General features: G+C 41.6%; 1 protein-coding gene across 11 annotated transcripts in view; it reads right to left on the bottom strand.

Moving 5' to 3' along the window:
* REEP1 (receptor accessory protein 1) overlaps positions 1 to 19,348 on the bottom strand; it is a 70,518-nt gene that overhangs the window by 50,645 nt on the left and 525 nt on the right. The window contains exon 2 of one of the 11 annotated variants that reach the window (XM_055796006.1): positions 9,839 to 9,953. The exons of the other annotated variants lie outside the window; for them this stretch is intronic. The gene's annotated coding sequence lies outside the window, so the exon portion shown is untranslated. The remainder of the gene's footprint in view (positions 1 to 9,838; positions 9,954 to 19,348) is intronic. 11 annotated transcript variants of the gene reach the window in all.

The following is a 19,348-nucleotide window of genomic DNA, read 5'->3' as shown; positions in this document are numbered from 1 at the left end:
AGATGACAGATGGTCTAAAAATCTGTATTGTGAGTTAGCCTACACATTTATGGTAGGCTCGTGATACAAAACGGAACAGAAAGAGATGTATAACCTAACCAAACTAATTTCTAGGCTAAAAAAGGTACAAAATATGGATTGCATATCAACAAAGAAACTCTGCATTATTTTCATCCAAAACCACAAAGATCATGCTGCAAGTATTGTTTTGGAGTTATTTTAATTGATGTTATGTGAATCGACTTCTAGGAAGCATAAAGACATACAGAAAGGCCAATATAGAGCATAATCCTACATCCTGTGTACCTGAAAACTCAGTTCAGGTTATGGAAGACCTTCACCATCACCCCTAACTGTCTGAGGACGTGGTGAGAAACACAAGAGCTCCTGCTTGTCTACTCCTCACTGAACAACAGCTTTAGATGTCTAGTGTAGTACTCATGAGACAGAAAACAAGAATAAAAAATTAAATGAAATTATAACTCATTCAAATAAATTGCAACAGGATGTCCTTACAGAAACATTACTTAGGCTTCCCAGGGACAGAATATTACTAGAAGTGCTTAACTAAGTGCCAGAAATATTTTAGCTCACTGATGTAATTGAAAAGCCAAATCCAAAGACCTCTTTGGCCCAAACATTCAGCTAAAGCCATGAAAAATGTTGACTTCCTTTGGGTTACCAATGGTTTAATCCACTGAAACAAACCAAGCAGTCTCAAGGCTGCTCTGAGTAGCACCAGGTCTCAGAGATCTCCAGAATCCCTTGGGAGGAGGACAGAACCCCCAGTTAGATCTCTACACTAGCTAAAGAAGTAGTTTGGCATAGGAACAGGTATCAAGCACAATCATGGCCCGCGTGGTACAAATCAGCCTGAGGAGAAAATCTTACTACTGTCTGGACATTTCTATAAATATCTTAGTAAATTAACAACAAACAGCATAACTACTTCTGTCAGTAGCTGACCTCAACTTCTGTCTTTGAGGACCCTAGGAACATTAACTGGAAAAACTAGAAGACCAAACATTTGGAGGGACCGGCCACACTGAAAACACATGGGACCCAACTCAATTGCAAGCTCTGTGTTCCAGAGCTGGTGTCTAATTCTTAGTTACGTAAAAAAAAACAAACAAAAAATAACCTCACCCACCTTTAAAGCATGTCTTCTCATTTTGCTAACATATTTCAAAGAAGCATTTCGAAGTGCAGCATAAACACTAGTGACTTGAATGTTAAAGCTGATTGCATATCCATTGAATTCTGATTATTCCTGTCTCATTTGTGTTTTACATCTATTTTAAATGGTAAGAACAGTGAGACCCAGTTGAAATTATACAGGAAGCTCATGACAGAGGCATGGACAGTACCGAGTTTTTAACTCCAGTTTTAAAGCAAGAGTGTAGGAAAACTAAGGCAAGATGATTCTACAGGTAATTTCAGAATATTCAGGCCATCTTAACAGTTTCGTTAGTATGGGTATCAGAATGCCACATGCTATATATAACAGCTGTGACATTGCAGGGAGTTCACAGGCCATGCAAACCGCATTTCCATCATGGCCCACAGAAACATATCAGCATTTCTTCTGGGTACTACAACATTTTAGGGAGGGGCGGGACACCTGCTTTTTTTACAAGGACCTGCCTTTTTTCTTTTTTTGTCTTTTTTTTTTTCTAAGTAAAGAAAGGAAAATGAGACACTGTCATACAGCTTGAAAAAAACAGACTTCTAGTCTTTTCTCACATGCACTTCACCAAGATTTCTAGTGTGAATTTAATAGAGTTCTTTCCTCCAGGGTCTTTTCTCATGTCATTCATGCTTTTTAATCCCTCCATTTTATACGGCTAATAACAGCTTCTTAATGAAATGCATCGTACAACTGAGATAAACAAGCAGAAAGGGATCTCCAGCTGGAGCTAAACTGATATAGACCAGCCTCCAGTCTAACCTAGACATAAAGGAGAGGAAATCTGAGGGAAACAAGCCTCTGTACTGAAGCCATGGACCACTAATGTATAATCAATCAGAGCTTCCGGCTACACCTCTGGATGCAGTTTCAACTACCAGTAAAATTATTTGTCTCTAATTAAAAGAAATTTGAAGAAACATGACCATTTAGTGCTTAATCTTAAAACACAGTGTTAGGATAAGTGACAAAAAACAGCAGGTAGGGGAGCCTAAATAATACCTTGACCCAGCACCTCTTAGGGCTGTCCCAGGCTGTCATCAGCCCCATGAGTGGCAGCCATCAAGATGAGCTAATAGGAGAGGCTTTCCAGACCATCGTACAGACTGGGGGTGGTTAGTACCTATAGGGGTAAGAAACTTATTATGGGATGCATGGGTGGATGGTGGACTAGGGCTCACACATGAAATGAAAAGCACACCAACATGACAGTAGTGGCACCCTGTGTAGTCTTGTTTCACATCTTGCTCTTTCATATCTTAGTCTACAATGGTCAGGAAGTGAAATACCTACTGAATCTGCTGAAGTTCTCGTGAAGAACACAGGGGTCAGAAATGCTTTGGCTTCTGTGCTACCAAGGAGCTTCGTCAATAGCGCTTATTGGAGAGTAAGAGAATTTTTTCCAGTGTTGACTCTGGAGGAACCAGACTCACCCAGCACCTAAAGAGCAGCACAGGTCCCTTGCAAGATGTAAATCATCAGGCCATTTTCTCCTGTATCAACAAATAGCAACTTAGATATTTAAAAAGCCCATCAACACTAAACCAAACCATTGGAAACACGTTTCTTGCCCGCACTCTCCCATCTAAGAAAAAGAGCAAAACCCATGCGGTGGATATCATGTAGTGTGCAACTGAAAACCATTCAAGTCAAAGAATGGCAAATGTAATATAAGAAATAGAAATGTGTCCTTTAGACTAGAATCACAGAGTAATTTAGGTAGGAAGAGATCTCTACAAGTCTTTAATCCAAAACACGACCAGCTTCGAGTTTACATCAGGTTGCTCCAGGCCCTGTCCAGTCAAATGTTCAGTATCTCCATCCCTGGACCCCTGTTCCAGTGTTTGCTTAACCTCGCTTTGAAGAATTTTTTCTTTATAACCAAACAGAATTTTCTTTGCTGTTACTTCTTTCCATTGTCTCTCACCTTTTCACTGTGCACCTCCACAAAAAGCCTGGTTCTATCTTCTCTGTAACAACCTGTCACATTTTTGAAGACAGCAATAAGACCTTCTCCTCAACATCTTTTGTTTGGGCTGAGCAAACTCAGCCCACTTACCTCTCCTGGTGCACCATGTGCTCCAGTTCCTTTCCTCTGGACTCACCACACTCTGCTGGTGCCCTCCTTACTCTACGGAGATTCAAATGAAACGCACTACTCCAGCCAGACACTCTCACACTTGCTACATAGAGAGGAACAATCATTTTCCTCTATCTGCTGACTAACCCTCTTACTAAACCAGTCCTGTATTAAGATCTGGAAGAGAACAGCACTGCACCTTTCCTATCACCAGAGGTGCAGAAGAGCCAGGCACCCGCTCCCTGAATGATGCGGAGACTTTTCCTTGCTGCTTGGAGAACCTTCTTGCTCAGCCACACCACACCCTTCCCTTTGCAAGTGGTGCTGTCTGTTCCCAAGGAGCTAAGCTGGGTTCATGGTATGACAATAATAGATGTCATGCTACAGCAGGATTCTGAAAATGCTGGGTTTAGCCTACTCCAAATGAGCTGTTGCAGTAGTACAAACCCTATTTAGCTACCTGTAAAACAAAACTTGACTGCCAAGGGACGTATGTGAAGAATAGTACCACGCTATCTTAGCTCTGGGACTTAACATGGACAGGGCTGCTGTTAGCAAACAGCTTTAGCAAAGTGGGTTAGGGAGATAAAATGAATATTATTCATAATAATAATAATAAAACACTTATTGCTTAGTTTCTCTGGCTCAGCCATTTTTGGTAAGCTACAAGGAGAACAGCTAGATTCCCCTTATCTCTACTGCCACATATTCACAGTCTAAGGCTTCATGTCATTAACTGCACAGTGTCACTGTAAAATATAATGGCTTTATGGTAATGCTGTTGCATGATCTATTCTTACATGAAGCCACCAGTAGGGAGGTCATTATCATTACTTCTGTGCCAAACACCATATCCCGTGGTATATATCTGGAGGTAAAATGACACATCCTTTCTTTTGCTGGAGCTGGGAACCTCGTGGAGAAAGTAAATTACCATACACATGGCTAACAGTCATGCTGTGATCATTTTTAAAAGGATCATAGGCTGCAAAGTCCAGCAAAGCCTTGATTAAACTAAAAATTATTTAAAGGGCTTCCCTAAATGACAATCTCCACCACAGTCCTCAAATTCATCCTTTAGAAGTTGTATTTGCAGGTTAAATGAAGAAAGATTAAATCATAAAATCATAGAATTGGTTAGGCTGGAAAAGACTTTTAAGATCACTGAGTCAACCCATTAACCCAGCACTGCCAAGCCCACCACTAAACCATGTCCCTGAGCACCACATCTACACGTCTTTTAAATATCTCCAGGGATGGCAACTCAACCACTTCTCTGAGCAGCCTGTTCCAATGCTTGACAATCTAAAAAGAACTATATTCAGCACTTTCAAAGGGTTCACCTATGTTAGTAACAGAACAAATACATACCCCAGGATTCCAGAAGCTTTAATTTCTCCAACCTACTAATTCTAAGAGGCTTTCCAGGACTATAACTGAGTGCATAGCAGGACTTTAGGCAAAGTAATATCAGCACCTCTGTAAGTCTTACCATCCTCAATTAGTTCTCTCCAAGCCTTTGGGAAACAGTTAAGTTCTTGTATCCCCATTTAACAGATTGGTTTCTCATAGGCCCAGCTGAGTATTCCCCTGGTTGGGCATCCATCACCCAGTGCTGACATGCAAAAGCTGCATCTGTTGTGCCTTTAACTTGCCGGGGTTGGGCAGGATATTGCCAGTGTTTCTGGCTTGGAGCATACCAGCATACAGTGTGGGTGTACTAATACACTCTTAGGAGGAGATGCAGTTACGTAGCCTCTAAAATTCATGCCATTCCCTCAGTAACACTTGCTTGTTGCCCAGAACCACGGCCCAAGTTAAAAATTTCTGATTTGCAATTCACTTTGCTGGTGCATGTGACAGATATAACTCATGCAGTCAGCATACAGGGTTCTAAAATATCTTGGGTTTGCTCAACAAAGAGTATATATGCACAAATGTATACACCAAGAAAGAAATACTGGAATTTAGACACATTTCCTCAGCACTCTGGGATGTTTCTTAAAATGCAAGGCTTCTCTTCTGAACTTTGGAATGTCTGCATCTGTTTAACTTTCCTACATCACAATTCATCCCACAACTGAACACACAGTTGTGTAAAAAAAGACAATTTTTCCCTGCTCTTCCCAAATAATTTTATCTCATTAAGTATCTCCAGGTTTTGTATTTTTTGACCAACATCTGATGTATTTTTTAATTTCTGATGCTGTCCTATCTTACCATAGCTCCTCCCTAAAGCTTAACGGTTAAATGTCTTCCTGGTACAACAAGGACTCTAGATTTGAGTCCCTGTAGTGTTTCAGGAAGTGCACTTTGGGTCTTTAACTAAAGATAAGACAGAGGAAGGGGTTTCTTTTAGCTTCCACCAATTTACATAGCGCTATTACTATTAATCTGCATCACACTTTTGAACAACCAGCTATGACCTAAAGTGCAGGAGAGACTTAATAGCAAGGACAGGTATCTACTGAAGCAGCTCACGGTATAGCACTTCATACGGAGAGCTTCACAACACAAATTGGAAATGATAGATTTTTAACAGAGAGATTCCTAGGGTAAAAAACTTTAGAGAAGCCTGAGACAACAGGCAGTTTTCAGAGATTATGAATACCTACAGGTTCCATTGACCATGCTGGAAATTAAATGGTTGCCGTCACAGGTGACAAAAGGTCACAGCCCTGGTAGAGCCAATGTGAGATCTGGGAACAGAAGTTGCAATTTCCAGGCTATGCTTCTGTACTAGCCTTCCTCACCTTCATCATTACACTTAGATGATCTTACTGTGCGAGCACAGCTTAGTATCGCAGTACTGCCAATTCTCACTTTTGTTCATTTAATCTCATCAGGTGATTTCTCGGAAGTGATTGTAGAAACATCTCAATTCAAAATAAATTCTCAGAATTAACGGTTTCCCAGAAAAGAGCACACAGGTTCAGAGTACACATCAAAGGATCTGATGCACATATAAATAAATATATATATGCACATATTATAAAAGTTGGGATTTTAAATCCAGCCTTACAACTTAGTAAAGAGGTGAACGGGTTTGACTCAGGGTTTTTTAATGCCTCCAGACAACAGTATTGCTACCCAGATACTCAATCTTTGTGCTGACAGAAGATGTCATGTTCCCATTTGCATTCAATTTTGGTGTCTTCCAGACTTCTCATATCTTTCTGAATTTCAGGCTTTGGCTGAGAGCATTAGAGAGTAAAAGGATAAGCCATGCCACTCTCTTCTATTCTGTATTTGCCCAAACACAAATGTGTTCAGATCAAAGCCTATGACACAGGCATAGCTCCATTCTTACACCGTAAGGAATACCTCTTTGTTTCAGGCTCGGATAAAAAGCCAGTGCCTTGTACAATTCAGAGTGGTAAAGGCTTTGCCTCTTCTCTTTCTTTTGGCTTACTGACTTCACCTCTTTTTCCTTCTCACCTCTCTTACACATATATACCTTGCAGCTGGCATCTACTCAAAATATAAAAAGAAATACAAACTGAGGCTTAGGGGAGCCAGATGGAGACTTCACAGAAATAACTTTAGAAGAAAGCAAAAGGAAAGACAGCCAATGCTTCCAAGTCCGTTAGAGATTTCTAAGTAAGCAGCTTGAGAAGGCAGCTTGTACTTTTTGTGGGAACGCCCACACTGCCTGCTATCTTATGTATGCTTTTCCATCACTTCTTATTCATTGTAATACTGCTGGTTGAAATGCCACAGTCCAGTGTTTGTTCTCCTTCTCAGGCAAGAAGATTCACACAGAAGGATGACGGTGTGGTAAGTGCCACTCTCCAGAAACAAAGCATTGCTATTTTGAAATGAAATGGTTGTTTCAAACAAAACATGCAGCTGTAATAAAATGTGCCTCGAGAACTGGATCTTCACAGACTGGGCCCATTTATGAACTGACTGCCCAGAGTGAGGTTTCTTGGTTTCAAGAATATACCTAAAACACAATAGTTTTTGAATAGGGATCTGATTTGTTACACCCAAGTATCTGCAAACTTCAGCAGAATATTAATTGAAAAAGAACACTGCGCTGTTCCAGTGGCTGTATAGCATATCTGAGTACAAAAACCTGAGGACACACACTACAGCAAAGAGGGGAAAAATATCTAATCTGTTAGTAAATCTGGGGAGGGGGGCAGGGCGGAGAAGACAGATATTTTACAGAGTGAATTTACATGAGATTAACTAGGAATCATACAGAAACTACAAGGAAAGCAGACTAGTTTGGTTTCAAGTACCATGCAAAATCTGGCATAGTATTTTTGTAATTAAAATGCATGTCCTGCCCCATGGACATCTGGCAAGATCTTTCACTCTGGCTGTACACAGTCTCTTAACCAGCTCTGCTCTTTCTGTAGTGATCTAGGAATACTCTGTAGAAATATGCATAGGGTCTGTATCATCAGCCATGTGCCACACCCCCTTGGGCTCTGGAAATGGCTGTCAGTGAGCCCCTGGGATTCCCAATTCTGGAAAGTCTGCAAAGCAACACTGATTTAAGATAGTCAGGATCAGGGATGCAACCAAAGAGCTAATGGCAGCAGGCCATGGTTAGCTAGCATGCTGCAATGTGCTGCACCAGATCTGTAACAGATCTTCACGTAAGGGTACAGGGATGAAGCATGAGAGATGACAGAGTTTCTCCCTGTCTGACACTGTTAAAGTCGCTTTTAAAATATATGTGCTTGGGTGGTCTGCTGTAAGGCATTAGGATTCTTTAGACTGAATCTGAAGAGAAATCTTCAGCTTTCAGTGGGTATTAACAATAGTGAAGCTCAACAGAGTGCTCCAGATCTGATGTCAGAGATATCTTGATAAAGGGCTTTGGGGTGGCCCATTTGATTGGTTTTGGTTGTTGAAGTGCAGGCAAAGCCATATTCCAAATCTAGTGATGAAATTCCCAACACTATAATGAAAGAAAGAATAAAATAACTGTCCTGACAGAATCACATCTTTGGGAGCCCTCTGTCCTCAATTTGTCACCATTCAAAGGGCAGTTTAACATGAGGCTTGTAAGGAACCAAAGTCCTCTGTTATCTCGAACTGGCCAGTTCCTGTCCCATAATATTCAATTTTCTAGGATCTAGCTGGCACGCTCTACAAAGCCCTCACCGTTCTGAGCCACAAACACAACTTCAGTTTTGATTCTGACCTGGGTAGATTTATCCATTCACTGACTTGAGCAGAGCTGCACCAGTTAACACAGCTTGAAGCTCTGGTATTGCCTTAGGGATGAGAAATGACTGAGGTTTGCATTCAGTCAGCATTTTCCAGCTATTTATTCTGCCTGCAGAACATCCACGCTTGACCCTTCAGGTTTACCATAAGCCAGGACTAGGAATTTTTGTGGCCGTTCTTGTTAAAATTTGGTGATGCACCACTTAGCCTACTTCCACTGACAAACAAAGAAGCTGCAATTATTCCAGATATGAACTATTTTTTCCCCCACTCATATACTGTGGCTTTTTTGTTAGAAGGTTACATCATGAACTTTTCTATTAAATTCCATCTTTTCTGTTTGGATGACCACTTTTCATTTCACAAGGATTCTGTAACTCTGCCCATGTCTCTGTAAGGCTTTTTTAAGTGTCTAAAATGATGATCACTTATTTGATTGCTAGATTAGAGAAAAAGTGCTGGTGCAGTTCCTGTTAGATCAGGGGTCCTCAAACTTTTTAACCAGGGGGCCGGCACGCGGATGCAGTGGCAGGCAGTCATCTGCGGCTGCTTGGTTTCCCCCCGCAACCCCTGGCGGGGGGGTCTGTAAATACCCTGTATCCAGCCCGTAGGCTGTAGTTTGAGGACCCCTGTGTTAGATCTAAGGATCTCCAAAACTTCTAAGTGGATGTGTGATTACTCAATTATCTTCAAGTGTTCAGGTGCTAGACCACCATTACAAATTCCTGACTAACAATCAGCTGTAACAGAACACACCATATACAAAAATCTCAAAATGCTATCCAAATAGATGAAACAAGCTTTATCTAATGCTGTGAGATGGGAGACTAATATCACAAACACAGGTCTAGGCAACACAGAGATTCTAGTAGGCCTGTTCAAAATTACCACAGTAGTCTATGTTACAGATTCAAGACAGTTACAGCTATATATATATACAGATACGGATGTATTTGTGAGAGAGAGCCTATGTTCTGAAAAAGGATCATTAGATCACCATTTTCCCCCTAAATCATTAGAGTCAGCAGGGGATTGGTTTGACTGATTGCATTCTGACAGCTATGAAAAAAGGCTACTACAATATAACAAGCATGAGAAAATTCCTACAACATTTATGCAGGTAACTATTCCATTTTCTGTGTTAAGGTATCTCTTTTAAGTAACAGCTTCCTTTCTGCTTTAGATCCTACAGGGAAGACCCTTTCTGTATATAGGACAGCAGTACGTTACCATGGAAATTATTATGATCTACTTAAATTCAACAAACCCAGCCTTATGGGGTGTATTCCTTGGAGTATCTCAATTTAATTATTAATGTTCTTTCTAAATAGCAACATCCTTCTGTTTTGACCGAAATCCTTATGAGCAGAGTGAAAACAATAAACCTGGAAAGTGGAATCTTTTGTTCAGCTGCAAAACAGGTGCAATTAACCAGGGAAGATGCAAACTGCTTCCAAGCTGCTCTGCCAACGTGCTTCAGCTGAGACCTACATGGATCATCTGGAAGGGAGAAAGTCTCATTCAGCACCTGAGTCCATTATGTCCCTGACCTCTCCCTCTGCTGTGACTTCCAGAAAAAATACTGGACTAGGATAGTGGGGATTTTTGCAGAGCGACATGCTCAGTGAAATCTAAACACTGACCATCAATTAATTTCCATATAGCCACCAGTTTTGCTCTCATTCTCCAGCCGTGCAACCGCATTGAAACCACTCAATGTTTTCCCCTGAAATATATCACTAAACCCAAAGCCTTTTAGCCTCAGGGCAGCTCCAGCATCCATCTTTCTCTTTCAAGTGTCACCATGAATTCTGCAGGTAGATTTTAGGAGCCAGATGGTGTTATTCAGGCTGATCTAACACTTCGGATAGTTTCTTGTGGGTCACATAATATAGGTGGCTCATAGGTACAAGTTTAGACATGCACAGACACATGTCCTCCCAAGTGCCCAGCAGAAGAGGCAGCAGGACAGGCAGAACCCTTCCATGAGCTGGATGAGGCTCAAGAGCCTTGAACTGCTCATCCACAAAAGGGCCCAAGACAGAGCACAGCCCAGAGCAGCCCTGAAGCAACTGCCTGAGGCAGAATGGCAGCCTTATCACTATGGCTGTTTAATGGGACCTGCAGCCCAGGTAAGCTGCTCTCCCCACATGCCCACAGCAAGTGTTAGAGCATTTGTGCTGAAGACATTGAGACAAAGGTAGCCATGAAACGTGATGACAGGAGAAGGTCGTCTTCCTGTGATTGCTGTGCTTTTAATCTTGACCAGGTGTTTCCCATCTGTCTCCCCAGAAGTGCAGTTCTCATGAAATGCCATCTAAGATTCTTGGTTTCACTCCTCCATGAGTGCTTCTCAGCAACTGATAATCAGGAGAGCTTTGCCACAGAAGAGGCCAATCTACACAAAACATCCTGAAGCACCCCTGAACTTTTGACCGCTGACTTGGAAATTTCAGCTCAAAATGCATATTTAATTTGCCCCTCCAATTCAACTGGAGAGAGTGTGTCTCATGCCCACATCAGGATCTATCACATGTAAAGCAGAACTGACAGTTTAGATGGACAGAATTTACCACTAAGCCTATGTTATAGGTACCAAATTAAGAATAAATAACTTGCCCTCTTCCCGCAGGGAGTTTGCCATATTGCTGAATCCAGACTCTTGGTGTTCTCATACAAAATGTGCAGTGCAGGCCCTTTCCTCCCTTGTAAAAGGCTGGTTATTGGTCATAAGCCTCCCTCCAAAACATGAGGGAAGAAATGTCTGTCAGTTTTTGGCTTTCCTCTAAAAACACTTATTTAAAGGCTGGAAACAAGAAATAGAATAAATGAGCTCAACTGAGCTGAATGAAAGGAAGCAATAGTATGAACTCAACAGAACAGAAATGCTTCTTGAGCAGGAGCTTCAACTGTTTGTTGATACTGATAGCATTGAATTGCTCAGTAGACTCAAAAGCAGGCTACGCACGTTGCCCTGGCATCCCTGGGACCCGTCCAAAAAGACACAAAATTCCAGACATGAGGGGCATTCTTCCTAGCTCCTCACAAATAGGTTCTTCAATACTGGTTTTGTTGTCCTGTAAAATTTGCCATTTTGGAAAGCAAAAGACTGCTGTTGGCTCTGTGAGAGAGAAGGGGGAAAGATGGACTGCAGCTTTACTGACCAGTTGATTGATTCCTGCTTTGGAATTGGTTGGTTGGTTATTTATTAGCAATTAATGCATTAGCAGTAAGGGACACGGCAAGCAAGCAGGCAGCATGTGAAGAAGCAAACCTTTACTAAAGTACGACACCAAGCCAATGTTCCCAGCTGTCCTGCTGTTGCTCCCAAAAGTCAATCTCCAACTTGATACCTAATCCTCTGCCTCCATATAAATGTGTGTCCCTTCTGAAACATAATTCTTGCTCGTCATTTCTACTTACTGTACAACCAGCTTCTCTCCTTCTTCTGTACCATCCTTGCCCTTCTTATGGCTATGTGGCAGCTTTACCAGCCTGCAGGTCACTGCTTTACCACCCACATCAAATTAAAACCCCTTGTCCTCCTCTTCTAGATCCTGCAAAATGTGTCTACAAGAAACAAAAAGCAGAGCACCCTACTAAGGAGATATGCCTACTCTGAGGTTCGTATCAAAAGATGAAGTGATTCTGTGTACAAAGCTTGGGAAAGTACCACCCGTGCTTCTAGTTCTGGCATGCTGCTCCAGGTCTGGAGTGCCTTCCTGAGGCCTGCCTGCAGAATGAGCAGGCATGTCCCATTATCTCATTCCTTCTCTTCAGAAGCAGACAAGTCATGGAAAGATAAAACACAGTTTTCATTTTGTCACTTCTTCTAGTTCATTCTCACCACTCTGCTCACCATCTGTTTTGCCTATATTTCATCAGTTTAAATTAAGAGCTCCTCAGAGCACGAATCTTGTCTTACTACATGCATGGGAAATACCAAAACAGAACATGAATGCTGTACCAGTAATAGTGCCACAAAGAAATTACCAAGGAGCACAGCATCAATCCATAAATGATTCACCTAGAAGGCAGAGTTGCATTTATTCATACAGTATTTACTTTTATATTACTACCGAACTTAAGGGAACCAGCCAACTAGAGACTAAACCCCATTGTCTAGAGTGCTGTAAAATCAAAAATACTAAATAAGACTTTCTGCCCAAAAAAAGTTTACAATCCAAATAGCATACAAGTGATAACAAAAGCACGTGACACCTTCCTCTGCAAAAAGCAGCATATGATTAAGATGAACAACACGGATGATTTAAATGATTTTTTGCCATACATGCTTTGCTTGCAAAGAGCCCAATTACAGGGATCATCCTTCTATAAAGCCATTTCATCTCACAAGACCTAGGTGAAATCTGCTGAGTGGCCCTGAGCAAGTCAAGTGGACAACTCAACAAAATGAAATCTAGACTCAGCTCCTAGCTGCCTAATGAGGACATAGAAAAAATTTTGCTATATAAAGGTTCTATGGCAGTCCAAACCAGACAACATTCCTGCAGTGCTCACCTACCTTTATGATTAACCTGAAAGTTTCCAAGATACCACCTCTGTCTGCTGAAAGCATGGAAGCAGAAAGGCAAACACAGTGCTCAGTACTTAGAAGTAACTGCTCAAGAAGTGGGCGACATGATTATATGCCCTCCTTTGTCCTCTTTCTACCAAGCATTTCCTCTTGACCAAACAGCTTTCCATGCTACACGCTATCTTTATGGAAGCTCCTCAGAGATGTCGGTCTCCTCTATTAACTGCAATAAGAGCATGGAAGAGTGTTTCTCAACTTTTCCTCATCACTGGACTACCTGCCCCTTTGAAAGAAACATACAACTCATTTTATATCCCATTGTCGTTGAAGGATAGCTGGCAAATAATGAGTCACATGGAATTGGTAAAATGCTGAAACATTAAACTTCTACAAAATTGTAATTCGGTAGAATTACAAAGCTTGTAACTAAAAAAATGTAGTAAAAAATTGTATCACCTGATTAAATCGGTTCATATATAACTGATAACTGCCTGTATGAGGGTTACTGTTTTAGACCTGAAACATTTCTATGGACTGCCTGATTTGTGGACTACCAGCCATCTGTGGACCACAAGTTGAGTACCTTGGATCTAAATCTACCAGCTGGGACTAAGTAACCAACATTAGGTAGTGTAATGCCTGACTTTTTAGCCTGAATTAGGCAGTCTGGCTATTACATTCTGCTGTCTGTGACACTGACAACAGCACTGAGGATCTGAAAGGGAATGGGTCATTATTCATAATATTTAAGCCTTTGGTTGTTTGACTGCTTCAGGTAGTACCTATTTAAGTCTGTAGGTTTTTTCTACCCCTCTCATACCCATCACAAGTCCATCACATTGCTTAATTCCCTTGATTAGATCCCTATCGTTAATTTATTCATCAAGGAGCCTGAAGGAAATATACTACCAGTTACTACAGGTTTCCCATGGAATACTGGACATGCCACTTGATCTCCCTGTGCCTCAGTACTTACCAATACAATGGCAGTAAAAATCGGTCCAGTGACACAATACTAAATTAATGCTTCAATATAGTGAAATGAAGAGGGTCCCACAAAGGCAAAAATACTGTATTAAGGCAGCTTCAAAGGCCAAGCCCCTTAGATATAACTCATAATTTCTTTGTAAGTTTGGTAAAACATCCTTAATTACCAAACCAGGACTAGTAACATCTGTAACGTGCATGCAAGAAAACCTTCCCCACCAGGGCTAAGAGCATTTCCAACACATCTGTGCTTGTGCAGGAAAATCTGGGTCACGGTTGACAAAGCAGTAGGCAGCATTATCCCCTGCAGCATGATCAGCACAGTCACATCTCATGTGAAGGGCAAAGCAAATGTCGCACCTGCGCTGGATGCTCCTCTGTCAGTTACTGTCACCAACAGGTTCTGCCCCCTCAGCAGAGCTGTAAAAGCTGCAGTAGAGATGCACATGGTGGAAACTGAGCTGAGCTGGGAGCTGCAAAGACCCCCTTGCTTGTCAGGCAAAGGGGAGCAGCAGTGCAAGACTGCATGATCATTTTCAGAGGGATTGCACCACCTTATTATAACATTTCTTAGCAAACTCTGCAGGTGGTTTGCCCTTCCCACTTCCCAGCCTCAGAGCATGTAAAAAAAAGTCTACTGCAAACTCATCCCATAGCCTTAGCTGAGAGCTCAAGGCACACTAGGCCCATCACTGTGTTTTCAGGAAATTTTGCATCACTGGTGTTGAGGCCTGAACAAAGCAATAAATACCATAATCCTTCACATCACCCTCTCAGCACTAAATAAAAAACATAGACTGTGAAGAAGGACCTTCACATATGTGGAATATATCAACTGAAACACTAATGCTGATATATCAATAACCAAAAGCACAGAGCTGTGCTATGCCTTCATGAGAACAACCCTCACCCAACTGAGGAGATCCTGTCTGCCTGCCTCTGGTGAAAAGGATACAAGTTAACGCTTTCTATCATCATATAGTATCTATTATATGGCTTAAGGTTTTTTTCATTCATAAATCTCTTCAGGCTTCCACAAAAAACAGGAGGAAGAAGGATTTTGTAAGTTTCTCTAAAATGGAAATTCTTTACTGATGTAAGCAGTGTCTTTTGATTAAATTGACATCTGACTCAGTAGCACTATGGATTTACACCAGCTGAGGATGGGGGTGGTTAATCTCACGTACCCTTGCTAAAACGGCATCACAGTAACCAAGAAAGAAAAAACTGACAAACTGTGACAGGGAAGGAAATTTTACTCATCAGTTTGAAGAATTCTTTGATTCCTCTTCAGTTTTGTTCAGACCTACCTACTTCCAGTGACAGCTTGAAGAAAGGATGCCTCTGATAAATCCCCAAATCCCTGTTTACTTCCACACAGGGCCAGGAATTCCCAGTGAACACATCTGAGGCTGCCACCCTATTTCACATCAAACCGTAAGAGATCAGACAAGCCATTGCTGATATTTTGATTAAAAAAAAAACAAATACTGGCAAAAAAGCATGATTAGGCTGCAGTTTTTCACCATGAAGAACATATCTAACCATTTGTAATGTACTTCTAAGCTTCTCACAGCAGGAATTCAAATGCCTAAGTCACACAGTAACTTCTCAACTATCGATGACCTGTCTGATCCAGCCTCTTTCCTACTGACAACTTCTTCTGCCACGTGTTCCATACTGAAAGGCTTTCAACAGGCAGTATGATGTGCCTAACTTCCAGAGTCAGAGGAAAAACTTGTATTTCTGTTCTGCGTGATCCCAAGCACAAAAAGCAAATTCCACGTTTCTGGGAAAAGAATAGGATTTCCATGCAAATACAATAGGCCTCATTTAGAAATATCACTTTTAACTTCAAAATACTTTTAGACAACAGGCAAAAGGTATAGCAGATCAGTAACCACCTAGGATTGCCAGTGGTGTGCATTGTAGCTGAACTGGACTGCAATAATGAAGACTGATCCTGATCCCAAGTCTTTCTGCCAGAGTGGTCTTTACCACCTGAAGCAAAAAGAACCTCCTTTGAAGTGAATAGTAATAAGCTGTAGATGGTAGGACATGCCACTGATCCCTTCTGGTCTGTCTCAAGCAAGATAAATTCAGCACAGTTCATTACACTTCACAGATGAGGAAACTGAGATACAGGTGTTCCAGGATGTCCTTTGAGATGTACTCAGAGATGATGAATAAAAAAGGATTGTAATTAACGCAAACATAATGGTGCTATCCCATTCCAGTCACTGCAAGAGACAAAGTAACAAATAACTCCAAGATGCAACAATTGCTATTACAGCAATCACAGACATCCCCTGGTGGGAAAGTCACCTGTAATCTACTGCCAGAAAAAGAACATCCTGATTTTGTTTCATTGAGCTTTGTGAAAAAACTACCTGGACAACAGGAGGATGAGAATTGAGCTTTTAACGGAAACAGATATCCAGGCACACCCCTGTCTTTTTGCTTTGCATTTGTACAGTACCTAGTGCAGATCCTGACATAATAAAGTCTTAGACTTTAATGCACAGCTATGGCAGTATAAGATGCTGCTCTTAAGTTTTTGTCCTCTCTTTTCTGGGTGTTACCTACACATAGCTCTGCAGGCAGAACAGAACAAGCAAGCCAGCACTCCAAAACAGCACTAACACAAAGTCCAAAGACTACACTGAAATGATGTAAGAGCAGGTTTGCAATAAGCTGCCTGGCTTCCCACTGAAGTGGGTGAGGAATGCTCACAGACCCTTCTTCTTCAGCAACATTTTGGAAATCGAAACATCCAGGACAGAGATAGTAACAAGCAAATCGGAGACAGTGGAAGCAACAGAGCACCCAAGAGCCAAAGCGAAGGTTTGCTTTTTGTTTTAAAGCCCTTTCTGTTAGCTGAGTCATATCAGACATAACCCCCACAGAGATCAGCTGAAGTCATAAGAGCACAAAGCAATACTCACAGTGTGTCTAAAACACACCACACCACTTTCCTCATAATCCTTATGAGTAAGATTTGATGGGAAAAAAACCTAAATAGGCATGAACAGGGGAGGGAAAAGCCCAGCCAGGTGACCATTCTACTTAGAGCACAGCTATCTGTACTGATGGATCAACTAGTGATTCGTAATGAGATGAAGAAACCAGATTAGACAGGTTAAATCTTTGCCATGATCCTAATCTGAAGACCACTGTACACCATAGAGTCAGTGATCCACCCAACAGTTAACCTGAATAGGCGCAGGTCTGTGCGATGCTGCACATATCTTGCCCTTCTGGCCAACACTGTACTGCACATTTCCCTTGGATGCAGTGCCAACTCAGCTGGTTAACTGCAACAAAGAAGCCTGTAGGAAGCTCACCAGTCACCAGTCTGCCTGTACCTGTTTGTCTTCCTCTAAAAGTGTGGCCACAAGTTCTTTCATGAACATCCTTTTCATTTGACAGTAGAAATGATGAATAGGATTGCCTTTTCTTCTTTTTCTTCTTCTTCTTTTTTTTTAATAAAATAAAAAGCGAAAATACTATAAGGCTCAAAAAACCAAAATGTAAGGTAATCTTTTCACAGACGGACCTGCATGGTGGGTGTGCTGCACCCAGACTGGAGGGCTGTTCCAGTTTCATTAGTAACACTCGGCAGTTCAGGGTTTCCAGCATCTGATGGGATGTAAGATTATTTATACTCTCCTCTTCTTCTTTATGATGTTAGCTCTGGTAAATGGTATTTTAAGCAGTAGTCTACAGAGTTTGAGTTTCTTGCTGGGATCCTAACAAACCAGCACTTCCTGGTGCAAAGCATTCTTAAAAGATAGATGTATACTAAGTAGCAGTGCAAAGAAAGTGGTGATCAAGCTTAGCTTGCCCTAGTTTTCCTTGCAAAATTATTTTAAAATTATTACTATGATTACTAAATTATTAATATTTACACTGCATATTCAAATTGTTATTTGATGTTGAAATTCTAGTATAATAAATAATTGGTACCATAATCTACACAGCTGATTTCATACTGTGACGTGCTATTCAGATAAATAAAGCTGAAGAGAACAGGAAGGTTTATATGTTCAGCTAATTAGCTGACTGTAGATGTCAACTGCTCCATATCGTACCCCTATCAGATTTTCACCCAGGCTATATGTCTTAGATAAAATCACCCATGTCTATGTGTGTGTGCTGAGGTAAGTAAGTTAAACTACCACCTCTCCATAGACATTCTTTGTTCTTGAGGGTTAGCTGGGTTACACGATGACAGGTTTTTTCAAAGTGGAAATTAGTAGAGAAGAAAAGCAGCCTTGGACAATATATGTTACGTCACATTAACTGTGCAGATATTTCTGACAGCATACTGTACAAATTAAATCATTTACATATTTAACACGCTTTACCAGAATGAAGTGCAAACCCAATAACAGCTAGCAACAACTGCAGCTGAATCCACATGATATACCTCAAAAGGCTAAATTCAACTTTGGAATCCCCCAAAATTTTCATATCTGACAGCCGCCCAATGTCTTAGTGATACAGAGAGAGAGCTAAGATCAAGGCGAGTTTCCCTTCTGATGTTTCATCTCATACGGCAAAAGAGGAGTCCTTGAAAATGCCTTTCTGGAACTACGCTGATGGTGCAACATCATGGCACGTTTCTTGCAGACAAAGAAAGTGACAGGCCCTTGCAGACCCTTTACAATAACTTAAAAAGCACAACAGATGTTCTCCTGAGTCTGCAGCTGTATGCATCAGACAGAGAAAACTGGCAAATGATTCATCTGATTTAGTGTACTACCCCTGACCAGCCACATTTCCAGAAGGGAGACAAATCAGCCATCCTTGCTGCCCCACCTTAAGCCTAAACTCCCTCCCCAGGAATTTTCCTAGTGGTATCAAAAATGACCTTTTCTCACTGAATCTCTTATCAAGTGGGGCAGATGAATATATACCTCGAGGTTGCTCCATTTTACCCTGTTGCCGGGAAGAATTTCCAGGGAATTTCTACATGTATTCTCACCTACAGCATTTCGAGCCATGGAAAAGCTGTAGGACAAGTGCAAAGATCCACACGCTTCTCCTCCCAGGCTGACAGGTTAAAGGGAAATCGAGAACATCTTTTGAGAGGGTGGGCGGCAAGTGACAAAGAGGAAAGAAATATTTGATATTTCTAAAAAAAAAAAAAAAAAAAAAAAAAAAAAGAAAGAGAGAGAAGAAAGCCGGGGGAGCGGCTGGGAGACCCCGCCGCTGCCTCTCCCACGCCCCCTCGCGAGTCCCGGCCGGCCGCGCCGAGCCCCGCTAACAAAGCCCCTCTGCCCAAATCCACGTCCATTTTCCCACCCGCTGAGGCTCGATTCCCCCTCCTGACCCCCAGGACCCTTCATCGCCGAGCACCGGGAGATGC

The sequence above is a fragment of the Falco peregrinus genome, chromosome 2 (assembly GCF_023634155.1).
Source record: "Falco peregrinus isolate bFalPer1 chromosome 2, bFalPer1.pri, whole genome shotgun sequence".
In the NCBI taxonomy this organism is placed as follows: Eukaryota; Metazoa; Chordata; class Aves; order Falconiformes; family Falconidae; genus Falco; species Falco peregrinus.
Note: the sequence above shows the minus strand (reverse complement) of the source record. Positions and strands in the feature narration are given on the sequence as shown.